This window comes from Neopelma chrysocephalum, unplaced genomic scaffold, assembly GCF_003984885.1.
Source record: "Neopelma chrysocephalum unplaced genomic scaffold, ASM398488v2 Primary Assembly neopelma1_24, whole genome shotgun sequence".
In the NCBI taxonomy this organism is placed as follows: Eukaryota; Metazoa; Chordata; class Aves; order Passeriformes; family Pipridae; genus Neopelma; species Neopelma chrysocephalum.
Window position 1 is genome coordinate 8,660,967 of NW_020897693.1, and position 26,376 is coordinate 8,687,342.

General features: G+C 42.9%; 1 long non-coding RNA gene across 1 annotated transcript; it reads left to right on the plus strand.

Annotated features, from left to right (window-relative positions):
• Positions 1 to 17,258: 17,258 nt before the first annotated feature.
• LOC113975001 lies at positions 17,259 to 23,729 on the plus strand. The gene is made up of 3 exons (XR_003536733.1): positions 17,259 to 17,390; positions 18,587 to 18,651; positions 23,673 to 23,729. It is a non-coding gene; the product is annotated as an uncharacterized LOC113975001 (long non-coding RNA).
• Positions 23,730 to 26,376: the final 2,647 nt, after the last annotated feature.

Sequence of the window (26,376 nt, forward strand, 5' to 3'; positions counted from 1 at the left end):
TATTCATTGAGGGACATTTTTGTCAGTGCAAACATGACAGTCCTGGCCATTTCTCATGTTGCTAAACAGCAGTGTTTGCAAAAAGAGAATCTAAGCATTGAGGTTGGGATATTCATCAAAGCATAAAAGATTTCAGACACCGAAAGTCCTGAGATGCTGGGCATCTCGCATCAGTATGATCCCTTTGAAATTCTCACAGAACCAGCTTTTGCAAGATAACTTTTAATTTCTGAAAATATAACAGAGCAATCAGTTCCACAGTGCCTTCAGATGGGTGTTTTATCACTCTTGTGATGGGTGAAAGGGCAGGAAGCAGAGAGACAGGATGGAATTTTGAGCATGACCCAAGTCCTGCGCCAGGACACAGGGGAGGGACACTTTCCGAAAAAAGAGAAGCTTTGCCATGGGGGAAGTGGACTGCCTTGCCTCCATATCCTGTGGATCCAAACTTCCCCCTGAGCGTGACATGTCTTATGAAAATATGCATGCAGACTTCTCCAAACTGCTTCCCGCTCCACTCTGGCAGAAAGGCCAGTTCTTGACAGCCTGAGATTTTAGCAAAAAACAGCCCTGCCACTCAGACCGTGTTAGTGCAGTGGAAATGAGGGAAGAATCATGCCTAATATTACATTTTGGCTGAAGATTTCCTGTGGAAAACTTTGACAGGAAGAAAATAAAGTGTTTGATGAGATGAGATGTGTCACCAAAAGTATCAGCTCTCCTGACTGCTTGAAACTGAAGATTCAAATAATGGCAAAAAACCCCACTATGGTTCATATCATCAGGGCATGAGGTTTTTTCATCTTTCCTCTGCAAAGCCAGCATTTCCTTCAGGAGAAGTATCCCAGACCTGTCCTCCTCACTGTATATCTCTTAAAAGATACTGGTGCTTCACAGAAGCAGTTTTTGGTCTTTTTCCTCTTTTTTTATTTCCCATGGAAAATCGTAGTTTTATTTATCTCACTTTGGAGCATCTTACAATGGCTTGACTCAGAAAGCATTAAAAGCCCTTTAGCAGTCTTGGCTAAAACTAATTCAAATTTTGACAAGTGCTTATGTGACTGGGGTTAGTATTTCAGGTCCTACAACAGTTAATTGCTTATGAAAATTATCGTTCTCCTTGAAGTGTTTGATTTAACTAAAACCGATTTTTTCAGCAAAAATAGTTTGGAATTGTCCACTGTAGCACTGAAGGCCAGGCAAATAAGTAATTTATTTCTTAGCTGCTTTGGAGCCCTCTCTCTCTAACCATTTACTATTTTCATTCAATGAACCCCCATGAAGTCCTTATCAAGCCTGAAATTACAGCAAAACTTTAAATTTGAGGAATTTTTGTCCAGTTTTCAAACTTATGTTGAGATAAATTCAACATTTACAATCACTCTGGGACACCAGTAGTTCTTTCAGGCACTTTTTTTGTTAGAAAACATAACATGCTAGGAATTTAAACAAAGGTGATGTATCAGCAAATGACTCTCAGACAGTCTGATCTCATCTCCCAGCCACGCAACATTTGGGAACAGGAATGAAGTTTGCTGCCCTTTAGCAACAGACCAACAAAGCAGACAATAGTTAAAATACCCATACAATTTAGAACACAAATGTATCTTCTCAAACCTGGCACCTCCCTTCCTTTCCCACCCCTCAGAAGATAGAAATGGACTATTTGTCATCTTATAAAAGTTCTCTGGAGCAAGAGGAGGGATGTAGGCAACCATTTTTGGTTTAGGCATGGAGGCAAATGGCACCTCATTTTTCAAGCATTAACTCAATGAGAGCATCACTAGCATCATCATAAGCTCAGTTACAATCTGGACAAGACTTTGGGGAGTTCTTACAAGGGCAGCTAGAACCACGTGGCCCCAAGGACCCTTGATTAGGGGGAGAAAGCAAACTCAAAGCCCTCAAGCCAGGATGCAAACCTGGAGTGTGAGTTGGTGACCCAGTTTCCCTCCTCAGCCTGCATCTGGTGTTTTAAACCCTTCAGACCAGGGATTGTCTCTTATTGTGTATGAGATGGAAAGCACCCAAGAACAAAGGGAACCTGATCTCTGGGCATCTCAGATCTATTGTAATACCAGTCAAAAAAATTTGTTTTCTTGCTTTTTCTGAGATTCTGCTTCCATTCAGGACATGAACTGGGATGAGTAGAGGTTTAGGGAAATAAACAAGAGAAAAAGCAGAAGATCTAATGAAAGTTGGTATCCTTGGTATGCTTGCTGAGCCCAGGAAGCATTTCCCATGGCTGAGTTTTTTCCTAACATCATCTCCCTGTGTAATTTTTTGTGTCTGAGTAATTTCTGAGATTTACGCCCATTAGTGGGACAGGTCTCCTCACCAGCTCTAAATTTTACTATATCTGTAGAAACCAGATTATTTTTGACATCTCTACTCTCTTCACAAATTAGATTGAAACCGGCTTAAGAGTCCTAAGGAAGGAAATGGAGGGACAAGCAGGGGCACAAGTTCATATACAATATACATTTGCATAAATTTTATTTCCTTAGAAAATTGGCTAGAAAAAGCATGCAAAATACTTTCTCAGGTCTTGGGTGCTGGAATTAGATCTGCCCTGCTTTGCCTACATCTACCAGCCAAGGCAAACAGGGTTATGAACATGCCCATTAATGCACACTGCACTAAGTTGTGCCTGTTTATCTCCTTCAGAAAGGGGATCAGACCACAGAAAACTGACTCAGATGTAGAAAATAAAGAGTGGCCTTACTGAGCCAGACTGAAAGTTCATCTAACTGGGTATCTTGTCTTTAGCAGTGGCTAAAACAGACATATAAGGAGGAATAAAATTCAGCAGACATATTTAATACTTTCCTCCAGTGTTCTTTTCATTTCCAACAATTTTTACTCAGCAACTTCTTAAGAATGACATCACTACACATTTAGCAATCTCTACAGATTTCTCTTCAATGAACTTATGTTAATTCGCAGTTCAGAGAAGTTTGCTGGGATATGAAGTTTTGCTGTGTTTCCTGAAGACATGGGCCAGTTTTGAAACACAGCTTTTCAGCTTGCTCACTTCTGAAGCCTTGGCAAAGAGGCAGCGGCTACCATGCAACATCCCAAAACATTCCTCCTCTCCTGCAACACACCAGGGGAGAGCACAGTGCAAAGCAGCTTTAATAACCCTAAAGCTGGACTGGGCTAGAAAACATTAAACCCACACAGCTTTCAGATACTAGAAAATTTATGAAGATAAGAAGAGGTGCTGTCCTTTTGCATTTAAACTCTCTCCCCAGATTAGACAAACTAAAGCAGTTAAAGGATTCTCATCCCAGTGTAGGCTGCACCTACAAAGGGTTTTCCTGGCACAACCAAGCTTGTCAAGACTGTGACTCCCCGCTGTACTTGAGCTCACGTAACCAAGCGCATAAACCTCTGGAGTGGAGACCTGGCTGTGATTCAGCCCAAAGCAGACATAAGCTCTGAGCACCTACGTTTGCTTTGTGCTTGTTTTCCACAAGCCTCTCCCCAGACAGGGCTCTGACCCAATTCTCACTGAAGTCCACAAAGGCAGCCGACCGGCTTTAGGAGCTGGATGGCACCCAGCGCCTGGCTGAGTGAAATGCTATCCAGTGCCCCACAGCTCCAGGCCTCCTGCCCCTGCAGCTCAAAGCCACCATGACTTCTGCATTCCCCCCCCAGCTTAGCGGGATGACCAGTGCCAGCCCTGGCACAAACAAAGCTGCTCAAATCCGATGTCACCATCCATGCAGGGCATGATTGTCACCATCCTCTGGCACCCTGACCTCTCCCTGCCAGTCAGCCACAAGAGCATGCCACATCTTGTGTCCACATTTTCTTTCCTAAGAAAGCCCCGAAGGGCTTCTTTGGCACATTTCACACTGCTAGTGAACAGCTCCCTTTGGCTTCCATGTTTACATCCTTGTGGTTGTTAATTTGAGAGAAGCCTTTTATTTTAGACACACACACACCCTAACTCCCTCTGCAGGGGGGGGAAAATGTGACCTTTAAGATTGTTTATACCAATCAACAAGAAGCCCTCACGCTGCCGAATTCCAAGAAACACGAGACCGTCTTGGAGTTTGGAAGAGGGAGGGGAGCATGGGCGAGGAGAGGGAGCAATCAAGGTCAGGAGTTCACAGACAGGATAAAGCAGAAGGCAAGACAAGCAGGCAGAGTGGCAGGGCATGCCCTCTCCATTCAGAGAGGCAAGGCAAGCGCTGGCAGCTCCATCAACGACGTGTGGCAGACCAGCATCGCAGGGCATGGAGCCGATGTCCCAAGGCGATGGGAGGAATAAGCTGGTTGTGGTGGCCTTGCAAAATGAGGGTGGCCATTTCATCCTCAGAAATCCCTCACGGGTCTTCTCCCAGCCTTGCAGCATTTCACTGACGACCAAGAAAGATCCAGGATGAGGAGAAATTATTGCAGTCCAGTTTTGCACTCTGGTGCCCGCTGTGATGAATAAAGTGTTTTTGACAAGACAAGGAGAAAGATGAAAATATTTTCCCACTGCTGAACACAAAAGTAAATAAATAAGTAAACAGACAAGCATTCAAATCCAGGAATTTCCTTTCATTGCCAGCATCAGCTTTCAAGGGAGTAGCACCACAAATTTTTTCCTAGCATTGTACTGAGCCAAATGAGCAAAGGTTGTGGTTTCAGGGATCCAAACTTCAAGTGTCCTAAGAGGCAGAGGAAGCACTGGCAGCTCAGGGCTGGCATGAAACCCATGGGTGTCTTGTGCACAAAATGTCAGTACCAACAGATAGGAGGACTTGCTTCAACTTCAAAGGCAGTAACACCACCATCTTAGTAGGTTCAAGACTGAGTCATTGAGGGGAAGAAGAAAAAGGGCAAAGCATCAATAAAAACCATGGGAGAACAAATGTGGTGGGATAAACTGAGATGCTGTGATACAGCACACCACTTTTGGGCATCTGGCCCAGTTCAAGGCAGGGGTTTTCGGGACAGAGGTACATTTCTCCCTCTGAGTCCTCTCCCTAAACAACACATCACAGTGGATGACAAATTCAGCCCCAAGGTATCTGGCACAGAGTCAGCATTTTGACAATTTCAGTTACTTTTTTGTGGTCAAAGCTCTCTATAATTCTATACAGTTACAATTATAGGGGTGCGTCTTGTTCTCATTTACATGCATCTTCTCCATTGGGTTACACAATATAATCAGAAGTGGTATTTGGCCTATACATAGCTTTTATTTTTTACGTTGTCTGCTCAGATACATTATTTATGACACATTGGTTTCTTAACTAATAAGCCTCAGAAAATATTTTTAATGAAAGACTGTGATTTTTAAACAATCATGTTGCTGCTTCTCTATTAGCACTCAAGGATTAAATAAGACTGTGAGTAGTTGTTAGCTAACAATTGGTTACTGAAACACATGAGGTTTTTGTCTTCCCATTACTGAGGCTAAAGAAACAATGCTTCTACAACCACATTGATATCGCCCATCTGAGTCCTCATTTCAAGGCACATGCTGAATTTGAAACCACCACGTAGATTTCTCTCCCATACCTTCAGCAGCATTGAATATGCTGTGAAGGAGAAGAGCAGATGGATATCACAGCTGGCCGTGCAGACATCAAAAGTAATTCTCTTTTTAAAGACAGTTAGTTGTTCTTGGGCTTTTTCTCTTTTTTTTTTTTTCTTTCCTTTCTGTTTTTTTAAGCAGTGCTACCACAGTTTTTCTGTTGGGTAACATGGGACTTTGACAGCATCTGGGATTTGTGTGCTAGGACAATCACCCTGTGCAAGCCCTGCACAGCTGCACTGCTGGTGGAGTGACAAATATACTCACTTTCCTTGTTTGAACAAACTACCAGAAGTCTGCTTATGAATATGAGCCTGTAGTAACGTTTGGAGGCTAAGGCCAGTCATGTCATCTCTGATACTTATATCCACTCATCTGCCAACATGCAAAGATACTTGTCTCATCAGTGAAAGAGATTTGCAGGAGAGAGAGAGCCAGCCTACAGAGCCACTAGTTACTTGTTCTTCCCTGGGTCCTGTTTTCAATATAAGTGCTCGGTTTAGGTTATTGTTCCTCCTTTTTCCTCTTCATTCATTCTGGCATTCCGTCTTGCCATGCAATTGGAGCTATTCAACTCCAAGATACAAAGGATTCATGAAAAAGCTTAAAGACCAAACGGGTTTGCTCATCGACACAGACTGTGTCTTATTTTATATGATTTAGGGAATAGTAGTTCCTCTGAGAAATTATTCTCAATTCAGATCCTCAGGAAACGTGCCCTGATGGGATATAAATGAGAGAAATGAAATGCAGATGATTCCTTTATGGCTTCACCTCCAAAGAGGCCCATGCCACATGATTATCTTTGGTCAGCTACCTTCTGGTTGCTTCCAACTCAAGCACTGCTCCTACCTGCTCAGGTTTGCAAGCATCACCCATGTTTCCTGTGACTACTGCACTACCAAGGTAGACAGCAAAGGAAATCTGGCATTTCCTTCTGGTTTTCAAGTTCTGATTTTCAAAAACCTTTGAAAGTCACAGTACACCAGTTCCAAGAGTCAGCTCATCCTTACAAGTGAAAATGCAGATTCAGCCTGCCTAAATATTGCCAAACTCCATGTACACAGAGTTTCCCATTTGCTGGCAACAGCTCTTCGGAAGTGCCTGTGAAGTAAGAAATACCAGGCACAGAGATTTAGCTGGAAACCAGCAGCAATCTCGTGAACTGTCACTTCTGCTTCTCTTGCTATTTTGACTTCTCCCATAGCATTGGAAAATCAAAAGGAAACAACGTAAAGGAAAGAACACTCAAAAAGAAACACAGACATTGACACAGCAAAAATCATGTTCCTCCTTCTTCCCCAAGACACTGAGATACCAAACCCAGAAGCATACTCTTGCTATTCTGATAGAAACATTTAATGGAACATTTTTCTCCATTCCATGATACTTGTCCATCTTATCATGAGACAGCATGTACCCCCATCAAAGGAAAAATTGTGACAGAAAGGTCAAACACTATCTTCTCTTTCACTTGTTACCCCATCCTAGTGACCCCTCTGATTCAGTCATTGGGAGGAAACACCAGAAAACCTCTGTTGTTGAATGGACCTTTTTGTTGTAAAAACAAGGATGTCCTGCTCACACTCCCTCCTCTATTCAAAAATTACAATCTTAAAGAGGACTTCTTGAAAGAATTGTATTTAAACAGAATATAAGCACAGATTTAAAAAAAAATAAGAAAAAAATAAGCATAATAATAAAATTGTCTCCAAAACGGAGTTTAAAATCCCAAAAGCAGGACCAGACAAGGGAGTCCATGGACTCCAGTGAGGAGTTCACCCTGCTGTTGAGACTGAAAGCACTTCACACAATGTAAAGATGGATAGTCGAGTCAAACTAATGTAAAGGCAGATAGATCAGTAGTCTGGTCACGGCCAAAATACGGTTCAACCTCTGGAAACCCAAAACTACAAAGGACTAAAGCAAAAAATCTAATGATAAATCAAAGATACCTGATACCTCCCAAGCTCCCAATCTTTACAATCAGCGAAGGGGCTCAGAGCTGTACGTTCTTTGTAGCTATATTCTTAAATATCCAGTTTAGGTAAAAGAGTTTATTATTCCCAGGCTATGATAAATATCCTAGCTGCAACCACAGCTGTAAAGACAGGATTATTTTGAGCATCCATCACCCACCTGACTTGAGCCTTGTGTCTCATCACCTAAGTAGGGGGTGCAAATCTCATTATAACCACCAGAGTGAGTCATGTGTTACAACTTCTGTGTGTGTCCATTACATTCAAGAATAACCTCACAGCTCCTCCAGAGGGAATGGCAGAGATGGATGGACATCTCTCTTTGATCTGGGGAGTTCTTCCTCTACCTCCAGTTTGTCTCCAATTGCCTCCAAGGTCATACCATCAGGACAGAAACGGCATCCCCTCCCACCCTTGCATATGAATCTCATCTCCTATCCTCAAAAACCACAGGCTACACATGTTTGCTGTTACTTCCAGATGTGTCCACAACTTGAAAAGCAGTGATTTCAGAGGAAACAAAACCTTCAGAGTTAGCAGAGCTGAGTGTTCTCCCTTATCTTCAGTGTCTGCCCAGGTTGTCTACACCAAACAGTTCTGGGGGACTCAGTAACTCACCATGGAAGTGTCAGCACATGGACATATTAGAGACACAATGCAACCTAAAGTCTCTGTTTCAGCTCACTGTCTCAGAATTCACTCCTAGAGATCCTTGGCTAAAACCCTGCTAATAGATATCTAACAAGAAATTATTTTGCTGTCCTTCCCCATGCTGGAATGAAACAGATGTCTGCAGAACAATAGAAGTGATGGCACTGACTAGGACCTGATTGCCTCGACAGATCCAGTAGCACGTACAACACTAATATATCTTAGTCCTAATGTCCTCACTCATGAAACCCTGGCAAAAGGCTTTGTCCTGCAGACATCTCCAGCCCTGGGTCTTTCTTCAGTAGCCACACTGGGGGCCCCCTTTGGTGGTCAGTCATGGGTATTGTGATGAGCAAACACACAATGTCACTTCTGTGTGGTGCTTAATTTTCCCTTGAAGAATTCAGAAGGAGGAGAGAGAAAGGAGACAGCCTGACTCACACCAACACCTGGAGCATTTGCTCCACAGCCAGAGTGCTGCTGAAACAAGAAGGATTTGTCCTGACTTTTGGGAGTCCTTTTCAGAGCAGCTCTCTTCCTCATCAGCTGGTGACAGCCCACCCCCTCCACACCCTGTGCTGTGGGAAGTTAATTTAGAAGCCAACTTTACCATCTGTGGACTACCCCATGCTGGGAAAACCCTCAGCTGGGGAGATCTGTTGTCTTTCCAGAGTGGCACAAAGAAACTGGAGCGTGGGAGAGAACATGGACCCAAGAATCCTTCTAATTACTTAACAAATTTCTCCATGCATCCCCCAGATTCCACCTCTTCCACTCAAAGTACCTAAACACGTCCCTGTAATGATGTCTGCTGTTGACATCAGAGAAGACTCACAGCAGCACTCCTGCTGCTGCCCTCAGCTGAGTCATGACTCATGAACAAAGGGGATTTTGACCATTGTTATTTTATTATTTTCATTATTTCATTCATCATCTTAATTTCCTTCTCTCACTCCTGGCCAAAAGAGGAAAAAAGACATACAGACACAAAAGAAAAGGGGGGGAAAAAAAAAGGAAAAATCCGCCAACATGGTCCACATCTGGAAACTGATTTCCCAACCCCAGAACAAAGAGTTCTGCAATTGTGGCTCCAAATCTCCTGTTTGTGTACTCCCATTATGTAAAAAGTCCTATAATAAAATCTAATGGAGAAGAAGTCCAAGAGCCAGTAAGAATTATTTGGAATTTATTAGTGAACAAGATCTATTCAGAAATCCTCGCAGAACTATAGGTCAGACTAACAAAGTTATTAAGCTAAAAAAAACCCTGTAGGAGCATTTTGGTTTCAGAAAAGTTCTCCCTATAGATCAGACTTGGCTTAAATCAATTCTTTAATCCCAGCTGAGCTACTGTGCCATTTCTGTTATTTTCCATGTTCAGAAATATCACTCTTTCTAAAGTTTAATGCTATACAGGGATGATAAAAAACTATGAAGACACAAATAGAATGCTAAGGAGAGAAAAGAGAAAAAAAAACAATTCCAGAAATCATCATTTTTCAGCAAGGAAAATGGGAACAAACAATTCCTAAGAGAGTTTAGGATATTAGTCATTTTTGACAGCAGAAAATTTCTTAGAATGGGTTAAAAATCTACTACTGACACTTTTAACAGAAAAGGAATTTGCAAGTCAAAGAAATGCTTGTGTGGGAAAAAATATTCAAACACATTCAGTTTTTAATTTGAAAACTGTAACACCATAGCATTTCAATGGAAAGAAAATGCATGCATTGTTGAGAAATGGCACAGTGCACCCCACTGGGGCAGAAAGAAAAGGATTATTAATTGAGAATTGTTGAGGACAGGACGATCATTTGAGGGCTTCAAAAGAAGATGCTTCTCTAACCTGCTTTATTACATACAGATATACCCAAGAGCCACGTGTACTTTGGCTTCCATTTCCACCTCGAGTCTAGCCTGAATGGCAACCTAACTCACTGGCACAACATTGAAAGCCAGGGCTCATGTACAGCATGGATTTGTCCATTAGCTCCAAGCCAAGCATCCACAACTGGATGCATATGAAGGAGGCTACATTGTTCAACGACCTCCTGGTCATAAACTCTTTCCTCACTCCTCTCTTTTCTTTGATGTTACTGTACTTATGTTCAGCATTGAATCATTGGACTTCACCTTACATCTGGACCCTTGGGATGCATTATAGGCATGGAAAGAGAAAGGCACCACTTAATAATACTTTCCAAGTACAAGGAAGAGGAGATTCCTGGAAAATCAGGTTAAGACTGTCCAAAAAACTTCTTCGAAGAAACATGGCAAACTGTATATAGTTATTTATGGTGGAGATGGAAGTCAGACTACTCTTGAAGGCAAGTGGCTGCTGTCCAGACAGAGGTTTTAATCATCATTCCAATTAGTCACTGAAAACCAAACACATCCTAAGTAGGTGGGGAATAAGGGCTATGCCAAATAAATAGCCTCATTATTCTGCAGGAACTGCTCTAGGTCATATATGTTTACCTACATTTGTATTTAAGAAGAACCACGGATCCACAACTTGAATTTTGAACACAGAACTTGAATTCTGAAACCAATCTTCTATCTCCATGCATGAAATTACTCAAACTATAACTGAATTGTTCAAAACATTTTTTAAAATGAACAGTGTTTTGTCTTCAAAAGAAAATTCATTTATGAGCATTTTCTCTTCCCCTTCCTCAATTTTTTTTTAATTTTTAAGTTAAAAAAAACTCACGAAACCAAGAAACTTTTTCAGCTTTGTTTTTCTTCATTCTTCCTCTGTTGCCTCCCTTTTCATGGCAAAACAGAATAAAAGTTGATGAGAAGGTGAGGGGGAAAATAAAGAATACTTGAACAAAACATTTTCATTTGTGTCTTTTAAAACTGGAAGTTCTCAGAGCTGTTTTCTACTGTTTTTCTGAGATGGTTTTCAAATTTTGCCTTGCTTGCATTTTACTGTCAAACGAGAAAACTGAACTTTTTTTTTTTTGAGCTATGCTCAAAAGCATTTGCAGGAAACACTATCAGATGATGTGTATTTCTCATGCCTTCCCTAACATGCACACACACAATCCACGCACGAAACATTCTTTCTACCTGCAGATATGCTCAGCTCTCAAACCTAGCCCAGATGTGATCCAGTGACTCAGCTCACATGCTATCTGTTCTTCTGTGAAGTATTTTAATGCTGGATCTCAGAGGCAGTAGTCATCAGTCTCTATAACACACGACTGCAACCTTCTGTTACCAGACTTACCTCTGTCGTAGTTACCCTGCACAGAGCAATGCAACTTTAGCAGAGCATACGCTCAGCTTCAGGTCTCAGCAGTCTGCAGCCTCCTTCCCTCTAAAGTCATAATTTCTCTTATTTAGCAGCAGCTGAAACACATACTCAATTGCCTGGTTTCCATCCCAAAGACTCAAGTTAACCAGCTGAAGAGAAGGTCTTGCATCTCCCCATCACTTCCCTGAACTACTTCTGTCCCTCCTAGGATGCAGCTCACCTCGGCACATAGCAGTGCTCTCCATTTTACCCCAACTGTTGCAACAGTCAATTCATTTCTGACACTCCAGGTCTTGCAACCAGGTGAAAAGTACATTTTTTTTGTTAATAAAAAACATTTTCTAGCCACCTTCATGCTTGCTTAGGAAAACTTGGAGATGCAATTTGCATCTGAATTACCTGAATGCACTTACAGGTTCACAAACCAGGCAGCTGCTGTAAATAAGTAGGTACATATTTCAGTCTTGTGATTTTTTCATCCAGCACCATGGTGTGTCAAGACTTGCCTCATGACTTTTGAATGTTGCCAAGTCCAGCAACACTGACCATGAGCTCTGAGAAGTTTTGATGCTTTATTGCATGGGAAGTGGGGACTCAAGCTTGTAATGCTGATGCCTTTCAGTGCTATGATCAAGTCAAGTCTGCTGTGTGTTTCAGTACTGTCCCATGGAGATGGCATGTGCAAGCCCTGCCTCACCCATTCTTGTCCAAGCCAGCCCTCTCCCTTAAGGACTTGCGTGGGGTAGAGCAATCCTTCATGGGTGCAAAAGCAAGACTCAGTCCTGCTCCTCAAAGAAATCCATGAGAATTTTTGCCTTTGGCATATTAACAGAGACAGGGTCTTGCCCAAAGCACATACCAAGGGAATAAATCCTCCAGAAATATGAATTCTTTTTGCCTTATACCAAAACATTCATAGTAAGCCCAGGCGGCACTCCACAGCAAAACATTGGCAAGAGGAAATGCTAATAAAAAACTAAGACATCAAAAAACACCAAGAAAAACTTCCCAGAAGAAACAAACATTAGAAGAATATGCTGCCCATTCAGTCAAAAAATGCTAACAAACAAATGCTGTCTCATGATGAAACTGAAATATTTACAGGAAGAGAGCACAGAATTTTGGCTGACAAACGCAAAAAGTATCTTCTAGCACAATTCTTTTCTGTGCACAGCAAAGGGGAGACAAAACAGAGGAGGGAAAGTGGGGAAGTAAGGGGAGGGTGAAAGAAAGGGGACAAAAAAGCAGAAGAGAAATATGGATTAAGAAACTGATGTAAAAAAAAACAAACCAACAATAAGCTAGGGGGCACGACAGAGAGCAGAATTCACACTAGGAAGTCTTGCTGCTCCCTACCTACCTGGAAGTAGCCAGATTCATTGGCAACTCCCTTAGGCAAGCAACAGAGACTTTTTACTTCCCCTACATAAGAAGTGGAGCACTAATGGAGCCTGCCAAGAGCATGCACAAAACATTAGGCTGCCCAATGGGACAATTGGGACCAAGTGAGTGGAAAGAACATGTCGGTTACTAATTAATTTGTTCTATGTTCATGTCATTCTAGATGATTACATGAGTTGGTTCCCCAGCCTGAGCCTTCCTCAGTCACTAATCCCCATGATTCATGACAGACAGTTGCTCAACACGGCTGTCAATGACTTCATCATGTTGCATGGAAAATCCTCTCTAGATACATGCGTGTGCAGTGACTCACTTTGACACCTTGGGTTGACATTTGCAACATGGGCCAAGTCTGTCAATAAGACAAAGGCACTTCTTGTGAGGTTGCCAAGCCATTAGGTTGGGTATCAAACAATGGAGCACTCAGGAGAAGGCAGGAAAAGGTAGCCCTCAATATTCAGTTCATGTATGCAACAGCTGAGTGCATTGGCACAAGAAAATACTCAATGCAACAGCTCTTCTCTGGCAGCAGCCAGAAACAGTACTACAGAGCACAAGGCCTCTAGTCCATTTTCATGTCATAAGCACGGAGAACAGAAAAAATACTCTGCACAACACTTAAAGTCCGCAAGAAGGAACATCCCAGGAAGCTCTCAAAGACCAAGACAGATCTTTCCATTTAGAGAGAGTAAGATATTTCAGAATTGACAGTCATCAGGAACAGCCTGAATCAGAAGAGAAATATTACATAAAATAGCACTCAGATGTCACCTGGGAAGAAGAAGCAAGATATACCATAAATCCAGGCATGTGGGATACAAGAACCTCCAACCAGGACTGGACAGCAGAGCAGCTGTCTCAATCCATTTCCACCCTGAAGGCACATGTGAAAATGGGAGCTGTAAACAGAAAATCAAATAAATGGTTTCTCCTCTCCATTGGAGAAACTGAAACTGAGAAGGTGTTCATCAGTTCTCTCAACCTCTTCTGCAGTACTTTGTAAAGTCTGTAAGAAAAATCAAAGCCAAAAAGAAAGGTCTTGGAAGCAGTATATAGTGTGAGCCCAGTATTGCATCCTGCACGAAAAAAAGCATGATGCACATAGAGATACTCGGAGTATAAGGGAAATGTTTTCACTGAACAATGGTTTTAAACAGTGGATGAAAACAACTACCCTAGTGGTTCTGGTGACTCGGTTCTTTCTGCAAGAAAATAAGCATAAGTGGGTAAAAATCAAGTTATTTTGTTTAGGAAAACCTGAATTTTCCATTTGAAGTGAGATTTTATCTTGCTATAACTTTTTTTGTTTGTGTCAAGTCTAGACCCTTGAGTGCTTCATTGTGCATGGAAAAAAAAAATCCTTTTTTTAGTTTTTAGTTCAGCAAGGAAGCCAAGAAAAAGTTGCTTGATTCCTCCCATCTTCCCTGGTGTATCAGTCATCCACCCAACCCAATTCCCAGTCATTTCAAAAGCAGATGCACCTGCTTCCCGGGCATCCTGGAACTGAGGCACTCACAAGAGTCTCTCAACCACTATAGAAAAAAAAAATCTGGCAACAGTTTAAGAGATTGTAGGTAGCACCATGATCTCTAGAAACCCAGAGTTAATGCTGTGAAAAGAGGCACAAGTAAGGCCTGTTGTATCTGCTAGGATTTGCTGCTGCTCTGGTTGTATCATCACAGATGCTCTGCAGCAGAGGAGGAAGGACAACCTGATGGAGGACACATCTCCTAAGTGAGGGTGTCCAAGTACCCTGCTGCTCCTTCATAGGCCTGGTGTTGGTAGCAGCTGGACTTGCAGTTGTCCTCACCTCATCATGTCATCATAGCTATGGGAAAATGCTTTTTTCCATCCGACTTCAAAGCCCCCAAGGCTGGCGTTGACCCCATGGGGAGAGAAACCACAGCTGTTGATCATGGCACCTATTTGTTAACATTTTGCCAAGCTAGTAGTCAGCCAAGGGCAATACGTGATCATGTCAAGGAGACTTACATGGCACTTTAAGGCTCTCACACCTTCCTAAGGGCACAAGAGAAGGCATGACATAGCCAGCTCTCCCCATTGCTCCCCAGAGAATGCTTTACTCACCACAGCCATGCCCATTTCTTTCTGCATCCCTCTGGCCCTGCTTCAATAAGTGACACCCATTCACATGCCAGGCAAGCCATGCTGCTGTTCCCCTGACTGGAGCTACTTGTTACCCTAGATCAACACTAAAAAAAAAATATTAAAAAAAAAATAGCTCTCCCTTGGGTATCATGCAGCGCATTCCAGTTCCTCCCCAGTCAGTGTTTGTGCAGTGGTTTAAATACATGAAGAGTTACATAAATGCTAACTATTATTATAATGTTCCCCTCCTTCCAGTCAACTCCCCCCATAGACTCACAGAAACATTCCCCACCTCCCATTTTAGCACGTTCATGGCATCAGAAATTACCCTGTTTTCATTTACCCTGCCCTTTGCCATATGATCCTGGCCCTCAGAAGCTTTAAATAGTCTGCATTATTATGAAGGCTTGTTAGGACTTGTCCCTAATCATTCCAGGAATAATCCTTGATGGGTTGTTTCAGACTGTGTGTGAATATTTGTACAACCACGGAGCTCTGGCTTGCTTAAGTCCCTCTTAGAAGGGGGATTGAAGCTTCATGTTCAGTACAGAATGAATGGAACATAGTGGGGGCCATGAGTGGCAATGAACCCGTTGTGTCTGCATATGTGAAAGTTCTTTCTCTTTCGAGAAGATCTGAAATGAAAAGGTACATTTCAGAAAAGAACAGGAGGACCATATTATTATGTGTTGATGGATGTCGAGCAGCAGAAATCAACCTGCCCTTTAAATGCATGGACACTAAAAATGGTGCAGTCAATGCTTCCCAGAATTGTGCTTGTTACAGATGGTCCCAGAGCTCGCACTGTTTGTGCACAAGAATTCCTGTCTTAGGTACTGAAATATAAGCTCTCTGCTGGGGCTACAATCCCTGTTGTCTACCTTAAGATGGTGATAAAAATTGAGAAAAGAAACAGAGGAATCTGATGATTAATAAATCTGTTTCTCAAAGGCTGGCAATCATGATTTCAATGTCATCTGCAGGAGAAAATCCAAGGCAGAGATAAATCTGCTTTTCTGGCTTGGTTTCCAGATGCAAACTTGAAGAAAAACAAATCACACAGGAGCATGACAATACAAAGACTTATGCCACATAGGCTGCAGTGTGTATCAGGCAGGGCAAACAGATAACTAGACCTTTGTTTACCTGGGGTCACATTAGTCCACTGAGATAAAACTTCTGGTGTTTGGAGATTTTTGCAGTCATACTATGCATTGACAATATTATCTCACCCACTACATTCTCATGACACCATACATACCAAAATGGTAAGCAGGAAGCAGCTGAGAGACACATGCTCAAATAATAATCATGACAAAATGCCTTTGCACCACAGATCAGCATTCAGTCTGCCCAACCATGTAGCCTTCATGTTTTCAGATGATTTTTGAACATTTTGCTGGGCATCTCACCATCTCTAGGACACTAGAAGTGGTATCAGAAAGAACTAAGATCAAGAGAGGAGGTTTTGGTGCTTGTCTTTTCATCTCTCAAGCTTCTCACAGGTATCAAAAAAGAGAAAGACTATACAAAGTCTTTTGGAACCATGAGATGCTGATGTGGTCATCAGCAGGATGGTTTGGAGATTTTATCTGACATTAATATCCTGTAGTTAAGTGCTTGGTAAAAAACCCAAACAAACAAACAAACACCCCCCCCCAAAAAAAAAAAAACAACAAAACAAAACCAAAGGCAAGTTATTTGCAGCACTTCTATTTATTATGTGGGCTACCAAGATGAAATCAGTGCTTAACAAAAAGGGAACAAGGGAAGCTGCCTAAATGCCTGGGTGGAAAAAGGACAGCAAATAGAAGGAAGTTCTACATGAAACCACACAGACTGAAACTGAGATAGGTGTTAAGCCTTGAGACCCTGGGTGCCAGGGGTGCCCCTACTGTGGGCCTATGGAGGGGATCACAAGCTACCAAACAAAGACATTTGGAAAAGCTTCCAGCCATGCTGAAGACAGTCCATTTTCTTGATGGGCAGTTGGCTCACCCACAGGAGTGTCCACCTTCTTATGTGGACATCGCAGGCAAAACTCTAAAATAATATAAGAAAATTCTTTAAAGGGAAAAATCCTGCATTGCTGTAGTCCACAAAAGATTTTGCAAAGGAAACGTCATTGTTTTGCACTGCAGGCAGCCACACAGAGACAGGCAGAGGTGAATTTATCTTATCTAAGAGCACACAGCAAAACCAATGACAGAGCCAAGTATGGAGGAGCTTTGATATTCTGATCATGGAACAAAATATGGCTCTTCAGTCCCCTGGCATCCTAAGCCACAAACCTGAGGTCACAAAAGTGGAAATATTCAGGCTCTTTAGGAAGCTACATATTTCTGCTGTAATACAAAGTCAGGCTCAAACGAAGTTGCTGAAGAAGATGGACTTGGCTTCTTCATGGGCAGAACCTTCTGAGGGCCAGCACTGGCTGCTCTCCTTAAATACAGGTATTGGCAAGCAGGGAAGGAACTTGAGCACACAGCACTAAAGCATGAGACATTTCTTCAAGGTGCAAAGTCAAATTCTGCACAAGGGTAAACCAATGCTGCAATGAGCAGGCAGTTACAGAAATTATAGCAGTGACACACTCAGGCAAAAAATGTTCTTCAACATATGCAAGGAGAACCGAGTCTGTAGAGGAGACGGAAAGGAACTACCCTAAAACAAACAAATACATAAATACAAATAAATAAATCTGTGAAAGCAGGTCCTACTTTAAAGTTGGAACTCAAGGTGAAAAATGCAATAACAAGCAGTCATTCCTAGAGAAGCTCCCCTCAAAGAAGAGCCTGAGGACACTGTGAGCACAGCCTCATTCTAATGGATGTTCAAGTAAACATGCAGGGGGGTCCTTACACTATTTCACCATGTGGACCATGCTGAGTTGTCCAAATTAGAAACTGAGACTCCCCGCAAACTCCAGAGAGAAGGGCAGACATTTTTTGAACATGATTCAGAGCCCAGAGGGTAGGAACCTAGCTCCTGTTCTACTTATGTGGTCCAAACCGCCCCCAGAGGTGCCTTCCCCTCTTCTTAGTCCACACTCAATGTTTAGGCTGCCTGACATAGGTTCCCTACACTAAATGGTGAATATTACACAATGACAGCAAATTCCTGAAATCTTCTCTATGTGGTAAGCATGGTATGAGCCCAGAGGGAAATAACAGAATCTGAGATGGGGAACCTGATTCTGCCTCATAGCCTGGAATGGCAGACTTGTAACAAACACTACTTTTCTTTATGACTGTTATTTATTTTAGAACTTTGATGAAGTCTGGCACATCCTAAAGATGGAAGAAGAAGAAGCTACTTTGTGCATCATTAGATATGTGCATAAAACGGAGTCCTGTTCTCAATAGGAGAGGAAGTAAAAGCTCAGCTATTCCAGATGATAAAATCAGATCTTCTGTAGAGGTGCTATGGAGAGATCATACAATAACTGCAAACCAGAAACAGAAGATTTTACTGAGCTCAGAAGGACTAAAAGGTGTTGACTTAATCCATACTAATAGTTGTGCTGGACACGGCTGAATTTGAATTTTAAAAAAGAGCAGTTTCAGCTCTGGATGCTTTGAGCATCAGTCACTACTGACACACAGCACATTAATTATTTAGCTATAGTTAACTATTGTATTCTTTACAGGTTATCAGCCAGGAATGACACATTCTCTTCAAGTATGAAAAAAATTACATACAGGAACAGAGGAGGTAAAACTGCCGGACAGGATTTTGTATGTTGGACATTGTAACACCTTATCAGGCCCCAGACGCGTGAGATCAGAAATGCCAGCTGGAACCCACAGGGCTTATCTGGGCACTCACAAGCATAGGAAGAATGAGAGCCAAAGGAGTTTTATTCTATATGAATCCCTGAATGCTGCTGCTGTAGATAAGGAGCAAAGTCTCAGGTTCCACTAAGTCAATGACAAATCTCAGTTTGACTTCATTTGGGCTGGGATTTCCTGCCCAGCATCAAGGGGTGAAAACCACACTAGGCACAGGAAAAAGGCAGCAGAAACTACTGAACTTGTGCATGGCTCATGGCTGCAATTGTTTTGCAGCCAGCATGAACCTACCTGCAGTAGATGGGAAAGGTGGCTGATGGGTTGTTTGGTTTTTTTCCTTTTTTTTTTTTTTTTTTTTTTTTTTTGCTCAGCTAGTAGCCAGTCTGGTTTCCCGAGGTTTAGGACCAGACTTTATGGGGGTTTAGGGATAATTTTTGGTATATGAGGATGTTACCCTATTCACAAAACAACAAAGCTTAACAAGTCGCCTATTGTTGAAGGGGCTCCTGGGGCAGAAACCCCATGTCATACAAGTGGGGGCAACTTCAAATCCCAGCAACACAACAAGAGGAAAGAGTTGTTGGACCATGGACAAATAAGAAAATAAAAAAAGCAAGCAGCAATCTGCCAAAGCAATAGCCTGGCATCTCACACAAGGCAGTGGTTTGCTGGAGGGAAGATCAGTGCTTGTGGCAAAACTGTGCCATACTCAGTCTCCTTCAGGTGAAGGCTTGCAGACATGGGCTAGGGCTTGGCCACCCTGTTCTCGTCAGGGACAACCCTCTGTCCATCAGGAAACAGAGAAGGTGTTCGCACACAAAGAAGGAGAACAAACTCCCTGTCCTTTGAGGGCATCGAAAATGCTTCAGGCTACACTTCACCTGAGCAAGATGTAGACCTCAAAGACAACAGCAGAAAAAAAAAAGCAAGTACCATGTTCTAAGTATTAAGAGTAAAAAACTCACCACTCATTCAGTGCTAACATGCTCTCTGATTGGGGGGCCCTAGTTATTGCCATGAGACAACATGTAACCAATTTCAACCTGCTGTTGACGTTGGGACTGCTTTTGAAAATAGTCCAAATTTCAAGTGAAAGAGAGGTAAGCACTTTTTCAGTTTGTTTTGCCTGTTTCTCATGGAATCTTGACTCTCCTGTAATGGCTGTGAGAGCAGAAGGAGCACCTACAAGCATGGTGTCTGCATTGCCCATAAGCTGTGCCAGCAGAAGCCATGGCAGGGCCAGCAGGGATCTGGGGAACCTCTCCCACCTCTTTCCAGCCACCACAGTGACCTTCCAGCCCACTCCAGTCACCTCAGCCCAACACTTTGCAGGAACGAGGTCACCCTCAGCCACATCGCAGCTGCCCAGGCTGGTGTAGGACACCCCAGTGCCACCAGGAGAGATAGCAAGGGCTTGTTTTCACCCTTTGGTGTTGCCTCCTCTCCCTTGCTCTGGGTGTGTGGGCTTTTTACATGCCAATTAACTGCAGGCTGGGGCTGGGGTGGAGGTGCAGCACGCCAAGCCTCGGTCTCGCTGCCTCCATACTGTCACCTTCCATTAAGCAGCTGGCGGCCGGGAGAAGTGGAGGGAAAAGCCAGCGGCATGTTTGGTTTGCTGTTTTTGTGGGCACTTTACAACTTCAAAGGCTTCCCTCTGGTTCACAGGGGGCAAGGGGCAGAGGTCAGTAGGCACGGTTTGACCTCCCTTTCACCTCCTCCCCAAAAGAGAGAGACACACACACAGAGGAAGAAGAAAAGGAAGACGAAATCCTGGCAAACACTTTTATCCTCTAACCTTTCTTCTCCTAAGTGCTGTAGAGGCTTTGTCCAGGAGACAAAATGCCCTTCAATGTCTGAGACTTCCATGCTGGACTCTTCCTCCTCTTGTCCAAGGAGAAAAATAAAGCAAAACATAGCACAACAGAATGGGGAAAAAAAATAAAAAAGGAAAATGTTGCTCTTAGGGGCTGCATTTTCTCATTTTTTATTTTGGGGGAAGGAAGGTTTTTTGGTTGTCTTTTTTTGCCCCTAGCTAAATAGCTATTCCTCTATATGTAAGCCCACCAATTGTATGACAGAGGGAGAAAACAGGCGTGATTGTTCAAGATCCAGCTTGAGATGTAAAAAATGCATTTTCTTGTCTTTAAAGACAGCATTGTTGTATTTATTTATTTATTTTTAATGGCAAGGTCGCTAGCCTGGGGCACTGAGGAGTACGTTCGAGTTTCAGAAAGCTCTCCACAGCTGGTGATTATATCCCTTGCAGTGCATACAAAGACATTGAGAAAGCAGCAGAGAAAGTAAACAGTATCACTTCTGGGGATGGAGGGGGAGAGGAGGAGGGGGGCAGAGGAGGAGGAGGAGGAGGAGAAGAGAGGCAGATGAAATTTAAACTGGCGGTCAGCCCAGGCACCAACTTAAAACAATACAGTGAGAGGAAGCCAAAAAGGAAAAGAAAAAAATGAAGCAGAGGGGCGTGTACAGAGACACGCTATGTGTGCACACGCGTGTGAAAGTGCGTGAAGCAAAGCTACAGCAAGAAAAGGAAGGGATGAGGTTGCAAGCCCAGGTTTCGAGAGCCATCCCTGGAGGTTCATCACAGAGCAAAACAGCTTGCAAGGGGAGGTTTTGGGGGCAAAGCCATCATCCTCAGTGTAAATACATCTACAAGCATTTCTAATCAAGGATAGCTGTTCACCTCTCTCAAGAATGAGGGGAGGGAACACACAAGGTCCAGAAACAGCAGTCTCAGCCCTGTTACCTCCTGCATCCTTAAAACTAAGAAAGGGCCAGGCAAGTCCGGACCATAATCTAGTGACTGATGCTCTTCTGTCTGGGACAACACAGACTTGGGCTATGCTTGTCTTTCCGCTGGTTTTGGAAATCATGCTCCTCATTGACTTGAGGCAGTTTAATCTTAAGCTACTGCCTTTCTCCAGCATTTTGTTTTGCCAGTATGGGAGAAAACAGAGTCACGACTAGGTGGTGGTTTGGAGAGCCAAATGTTTTATGGGTTACAGCACAGGGCACAAACTGGATGCAGTCTGGTCCAAGCCTCTACAAGCCCTCCTCACACAGACTGATCCTGGGTGCTGGCTGAGGCTCAATCCTCACCTAACAGAATAGTTCTGGCTGTGTTAGATCTTCTCTGGTCATGCTGACCTTGAATTCACTGGAATAAGGTTAGTCATCTTAGTGTGGGGGAAGGGAGAGGCAAGCTTTTTGGAACATCCATCTGCCTGGGAAAGACTAACATTTATAGATGTCTATATGTGTGCCTCAGCAGAAATGTAGTTGGAAAGCTTCTGGAGAGACAATGTACCTTAAAAAGATCAGACCAGCCTGTTCTTTGGGCTGCGCATCCAGTTTTCTGCTACCTTTCTCACCCAGAGGAGACAGGCATCCAGCAGGTTGATGTGTTCTCTAAAGCACTCCAGCAGTTGCCCTCTCCTTCAAGAAACAACACAAATCTTGAGGCCACAGCTGCAAGCCCTGGCAAACTATGGCTCTCACCTCATATGGGAGAGCAGCGATGCAGCTACATTTCTGGCTGAGCTTCAGCACCCTTGGTGGTATTTTACAGGACAGGTTGGTCAAGAGACACGAACTCCGAGTGCTTACTACTTAGTGTGTTGTTATTTTGAATTAAAGGCCTCCCCAGTCAAACACTTCTGCTAGCTCACTGGCCTCCTGTGCAACAAGACTAGCTGGCTCAGTCCTTCTCTGACCAGAATTCAATCCTTCACTCTCTGTCACCAGTTTGGGAAGGGAAGATGCATAGTAATAGGGGCCCTTTTGTGCTGTACTTTGCTGCTTCTACATATGTCCTGGAGCAGAACCAGACAAAGCAGACTTCACTGACAAATACAGCAAACAGCACTGCACTCTACAAAGGATTTCTCAATTCCCACCACCTTGTGAAGATTTGGTATGGATTCAACTGATCTGGCAGCTTCTCGGAGGGCTTCTTGCCCTATCTCCTTGACACATGTTGCATTTAAAATCTTCAACCACAAAAATTTTCAACTCCTACAAATGATTTCTCAAGGGTGATGGTAAATTAGATTCTTAGCAGCCCATTAAGAAGGGCCAATAATTCAACATTACTTTGAGACTGAAGTGACTATGGTACTGAAAAGAGATTTCATTTCATTTTCATCAAACATTCTAAAATTTATGCACTGGTTACTTACAGGTAGTTTTTTGCTTGAACAATGCTAGTTGCAATAGGCAAAAATCTAGTTAGATATTAAGAAAAAAGATTCACATTTAAAGTTAGTACTGGAACAGGCTGTTCAGAGAGGTTGTGGAATCTCCATCCTCAGAGAAGCTCAAAATTGGACTGGGCAAGGTGCTGAGCAACCTGAATTCATTTGGCCCTGCTCTGCAAGGGCTTAAACTGATGACCTCTGGAGGTCCTTTCCAACTTATATTAGTCTGTGACCAGGAAGGCCACGTCAGAACCTGCCCAAGATACATACAGTACCTCATGTCCGAGTACAAACATCAGCATGGAGGCACCCCTGTTGTGGTGTTTCCAATACAAATATTGCCATGGTTACCTTTTGATTAAAGCAAACTCAGTTATATTTGTCTGCTTCCCAAGGGTAACTATGCAGTCAAGCTGAAATAAGACATTCTGAGTGCATTAAATCTCAGGTGTTGAGTCTGTGAGCCCACAACCACCTTCTGCATCCAACTGCAACCAGACCCTGCAAAGGGGGAATCCAGGTGACTGAACCCAGCAGACCAGCACTAGAACACTCCAGGCATCACTGACACTCCACATGGGCAGAGTCTGGCTTGCAGATGAAGGGTGGGAGCAGGTCACCAGCCTCCTCTCCATTCAAACATTGACCAAAAGCAATCTCACTTTCCATTCCTGCACTAAGAGCAAATTGTTTTGGTTTCAACCAAGTGAGTCCATCTTCACTTTCCTTGCAGGAAATGCACTGAGGTCTTTTTGTGGTGAGGAAAAAATAAAAAGTTTCTATAAAAAGTAGTGTCTTCGCCTACCTAGGCACGTGGCTAACAAATATAAAGATCACCATCTAGTGGCTTACAGGGAAGATACCATCTATCATATGTCTGCAAGTTTGATGACCAATAAAGTTGTTGTTACAACATATTACAAATTATTCTTGCCTTCAGCTCTTAAGCGAGTCAGGCACCTACACAGCCATGGACACAGACAAGTTTCTGATCCACAGAAAACTGGTATTCATTTCTCCCTGCAATCACACACTGACCTCTTCCTCATCCCCCTTTTTCCCTTCACCCCTACACAGGATTTGGGCACATGGTAAAGGATTTATGACTTACTTTAAGGCCCAGAAATTAGGTGCCTATTGTAAACCAGGCAAACTCCTATAGCAGTTAATATAAGGAGGCAGATAAAACCAGAGATTGATGCATCCCATCACTTTGCATGGAGGAGGAAGACAGCTAGGATGAACCCTCCTTATGAGATCCCACAGCCTGGAAAAGCAGTTACCCAGCAAGTATGAAAGCCTCTGGAAAACTTGGCCTGTGAGCAGCCCATGGGATAGTTTATGCCAACCTTTTTCCGTTTGCCTCACTGAAAATCATCCAAGTTGAAATATTCCTGAAATACTCCTCAATAGAAAGACACATCTCCAATTTCTGACAAAATTTTCGTTTTGCTGGAATAGTTCTGATGAGCTTTACTTTTTGTTCTTTGAGGAAAGATTGGGAGAAACATCATTATAGGTACTTCTGGAAAGTTCTACTCATCCCAGGGAAGGTCTTACATTACCATGACTGTGATGCTCCTAGTCCACAATCTAGCACAAGTACTTCTTCATATCTTTGTGCTGGGCCACATAGGCCATCCCTAAAATATCACATCCAACCACATACTTCAGAGGCACGTGAAGAGATGAAGTACTACCAGTGCATGGGTCACTCATTTTAGTGGCACTGAATGCCACCTGGCAAGGCCAGATTTGAAGATAACAGAGGACACAATTTAATTCTAGACTGCATTCTCTGACTACTTCACAGAAGCAGCCCTCCACATTTTTACCAAGCCAGTCTAATGGCTTAGTACCAGAACCAAATCATATATCTAAAGCATCATTCTGGCACATCTTCATGTCAAGTTTCATGTCAATTTTCCAGGCTGTCTAAACCCACACTGCATTGATCTGGGGAGAAGAGAAATTCTCTACACAATCTCAAGCACAAAACACAGACTTGTCTGCATTTCTGTACACAAACTCAGTTATATTGCATATTTCTAATGACCTCCCTTAAAGCTTACAGGTGGATATCATTCCCTTCTCCCACATAACTAGTGATAGGATGAGAGGAAATGGCCTTGGGCTGCACCAGGGAAGGTTTAAATTGGGTATTAGGGAAAATTTCTTCATCAAAAGGATTGTCAAACACAGACGGCCCAGGGAAGTGGTGGAGTCACCATCCCTGGAAGTATTTAAAAGCCATGTAGATGTGGCCCTTAGGATATGGTTTAGTGGTGGACTTGGCAGTATTTTGTTAATGTTGCACTCAAGGATCTTACAGATCTTTTCTAACCTCAATGATTCTATTTTATGATTTCTGTGCATCACCCAAGATGCAGCCACCCGTTACACATATTTGTGGTTATCCAGAGATAAAGAAACTGGAGTTTCAAAATCCATCTTCCTCTGTGACGATACAAGATAAGGAGACCTGTGATCACTAAGACACAAGAAAAACCACTTACAGAAGCCACCAAATTTGTATGGCATTCATCACATCTCTCTCTAGCTAACAAAAATATATATCTATGATAGTCAGCTAGTCTCCTGTTACAAGCTCTGGAGAAATTAAGAACTACAGAATGAAAGTGGCTTGGACGCTTCATATAAGTTGGGACAAACTAATCTCTGGGGCTGCTCATCCCTTTCTCCTCAGAGGGCAGGCATCCTAGATAAGCAACTTCAAGGGTTGAGGTTAGATTGGAACTCCATGCTTTGAACTTGAAAGGGATATGGTATCTCTTTGTGGTCTTGGGATCCGAACAGCAATCAACATGAACAAGAAATTCATCAGCACTCCTAGTGGTTACATTGTCCTCCAGGGGACTTTGCATCCGGCTCAAGTGATGGACAATTTTCCATAGTCTCAGCAATAGCTTTTGTGGGGTATAAAGGCAGGACCCCTGCAGACCCCAAGTAAGATTCAACACAGTGGGCCTAGAAACCACTGCATGCCTTTAGTTAAATTTGGCTGCTGAAGGGCAGCTCTAGTGGGATGAGGCAAAGAAGTGCTATTTTCCCTCAGGAAAGCTAGCTTTATTTTCTAAAGGTTAATGAGAAATAGAAGAAAATTAGGCTAGCCAAAAGAATGAAAATAAATGGGTTTTTTCTTCTTCTTTCCCCCTCGTTTTTCAGAAAAATGCATGGCTTTGGTTTTTCTGCAGGCAGTTGCTTCATATCAGTGTACCATGTGGTGACTCAGACATGTTGTTATTACAATCCAAGCCAAAAGGGAGATACATTTTATGAGTTACATGACTTCCCCTTGTCTTTCCATACTGTATGCTTTCCTAAACAAGGGAAAAAACACAGTCAAAACTTTGAGGACAGTTTGTAGTGCCTCTTGGCAGGTTGTAGACTGACAAGCTTTCAGCTAGCAAAGCTAA